Below are 2,581 nucleotides of genomic sequence, written 5' to 3' on the forward strand. Positions count from 1 at the left end.
TGGCTGCTTCCAGGCACGGAGAACCTACCTTGTCCAGGCAACTCATGCCACACAGAGTGGATCCTCACCCAGTCACCACTAGCTCTGACCTTCAAGAGCTTCTGGCTGTTTCGGGTTACATCTTCTTTAAAACTGAAGAGTTGTGTCCATTTCTAGAAGGACTGTAGAACTTGCATGGGCTGATATATATATACACACATATATATATATACACACACACACATACATACATACATACATACATACATATACATATGGACTGCAGAGCCTGCATGGGTTGGTGTATATATATATTATTCATATATATATATATATATATATATATATATATATATATGGAAATACTTAGAAGAGATTGTCCTGACACCCAGAGCTGAGTTAGTGAGTCAGGATTCTGCTGTTGAGGGCAAACTGCAGAAAGAGGCCCTTTATCTTCCCTTTCCCACTGTGATGTGACTCACCCAGGCTGGAGGGACACAAAGACACAGGTTACTCACATCTTCCTCCTTGGCCACCTCACAAGGTGGGTCATCCCTGCCTGGCCCCACCTGGGGCCTGCTCTATCCACATGGCAAGTGGACTCAGGGACAGCTAAGGGAGAAAGGCCAAACAGAGTCCTGTGCCACTCTAATGTAGGCGACACAGCAGTGGCAAGGTCACTCCTGCCCTTTCCCCTGTGGGAAAAGCCAGTCACACGGCCACATGGACATGAGCTTGGGGGCTGGCGTTGATGAGAAGGGGATCGGAGAAATTCAACAGGAATCATGTGAGCTGAGTTTCAGATACTCGTAATGCTGCTGTGAATCACTCGTAGAGGTTTCCTGTCCCTGTCACAGCCTCTTTATGAGCTTAGAGAGGAACAGACACTTATTTCCTCAACAAGTCCCCCAACTTCTGTCCCAACTTGTGTAAACTTAATCTGTAAAATACAAGCTGTGAAGGAAGGGGGGGGGCAGAAGGAGCCAGAAATGCTGATTATTAAAAATAAAAGGAATTTAAAGTAAAATTTTAAATAATAATTTATTGCTTAATAAATAAAATTTATTTTTAATTTTTATTTTATTAATTTATTATTTAATAAATAAAAGGAATTTGTGTGCATGTATGTTGTTCAATCATGCGAATGTGCATGCATGTGTATGTGTGTGTTTGACATTCTTCAAAAATTGACATTGCCATCCTCCCCAAACCTTGCGGTTTTCTGAATCTGTGAGTCATACTTTCAAGTCACCAGAACTGACTTTACAACAAATATATATGCTCACAAGAGACTTTTTAAGAAGAAGCCTCCACTTACCCTCTGCCCCATCCCAGGACAGAGTTCCACCCTTCAGCCCCATGTTCCGCAGAGGAGGCCACTGGGGCCCAGGAACTGTGACCCCGGATGACAGCATCCAGCTGGGACTAAGACCCTGGAGGATCATGAAGCAATTGTGGTTGGCACAATCGGATTGCTTCAAAGAAACAACAGAACTATCCAGAAAGCAGCTGAGCATATCACATGTTGAAAGAAAATCAATTTATAAAAACCTCCCATTCAGGGTCAGCCATGTCTTATCGACAGGGAGAACCCAAGCTAACTGGGCTGTCAGGAACACATGGTGAAGTGCCTGACCCCTAAGCACAAAGCGGAGGAGAGGGGATATGTGCATGCACACTCAGGTGGAGACTTCCCAGCTCTCAGGAGACCCTTCCTGAGCTCTCCCATCCCGCATCACCTCACTCACCTCAAAGGCACTTTTTCTGTGGGTCAAATTTAAGGAAACTTTGGCCAAGAAGAACACTGACCCACTTAGGGGAACCAGCATTTCCTGTCCAGCAACTCTCTGAGCTGGCGGTGCCCTCAGTGAGAAAGGAGTGAGCAGGTGACATCGATGTGATTGCCTGTGTACGTGATGGCCATGAGAAGCCCAGGCAAGCTCCTTTGAAATGGCAGGGCTGCTGTCCAAAACCCGGGTGGTTTATTGCTATTCATAGGCACCTTTCAGTGGCGGATGTCCTGGGAGGCTATTTTTAGCAGGGATAAGGTCTACTGGGCTGTTGGCTGGTCATGTAAGCTGGTGTGTATAGAAAGTGAGAAAGTCTAGTCTCTACTTCATAGAGCCTCATCTTGAAGATGATGGTAATGATCATTGTCCCTGAACCAGATAACAAGTTGTGTGGGCTTTCCCAATTGCTCCTGGTGCTCTTTCTAACAGGTAGAAAGAGGCCACCTAAGATTTCTCTCAGACTTTATTCTCCAGGGCAATCCTCTCTCCCCTCCTAACAGGTAGGAAGTTTCCTCTGCTGGCTTTTGTACCCCAAGCTAGGACTGCCCTCCAAGTGAGCCGCAAGACCATCTCAAAGCAAGAACTGTCTGCAGAGCCAGCTGGCAGGACCCTGCGAAGGTCTACCTGCTCAAGGAAAAGGTAAACATTTCATAGAAATGGCAGGTTCTAGAAAGGACACCTGGCCCAGTGGCAAGAGAGTCCGGAGCTGGCCTTCAAGGTCACAGCTGGGGGAGCCAGTGGAGCTGGAGGTCTGATTGGTAGGAGACTCTCCAGCCCCGCCCAGCACAGTGGCCTTTTCTAGCCTGAGCCCA

Source organism: Microtus oregoni, unplaced genomic scaffold, assembly GCF_018167655.1.
Source record: "Microtus oregoni isolate MIOR12 unplaced genomic scaffold, Mior012 000014F_ref0000157, whole genome shotgun sequence".
Classification (NCBI taxonomy): Eukaryota; Metazoa; Chordata; class Mammalia; order Rodentia; family Cricetidae; genus Microtus; species Microtus oregoni.